Source organism: Sinocyclocheilus anshuiensis, unplaced genomic scaffold (assembly GCF_001515605.1).
Source record: "Sinocyclocheilus anshuiensis isolate Anshui unplaced genomic scaffold, SAMN03320099.WGS_v1.1 scaffold2168, whole genome shotgun sequence".
Lineage (NCBI taxonomy): Eukaryota > Metazoa > Chordata > Actinopteri > Cypriniformes > Cyprinidae > Sinocyclocheilus > Sinocyclocheilus anshuiensis.
In genome coordinates, this window is record NW_015546037.1 from 448694 (window position 1) to 448915 (window position 222).

Sequence of the window (222 nt, forward strand, 5' to 3'; positions counted from 1 at the left end):
ATGCCTTTATTTATTTTTTTTTTGACCTCGCAGTAGGTTTTTTTTTCTTTTTTTTTTTTTTTTTTTTTACTTCTATAATTAGTTTGAAGGCAAGTTTCAGCTATACAGTTATTCTATTGAGATATACTTGGCATAAGAACTTTGATTATTTCAATTATTCCTTTCTCTTTGGAGTGTTACAAGCTCTTGGTGCATAAAGAAGATCTGTAAAGTTGCAAAGAC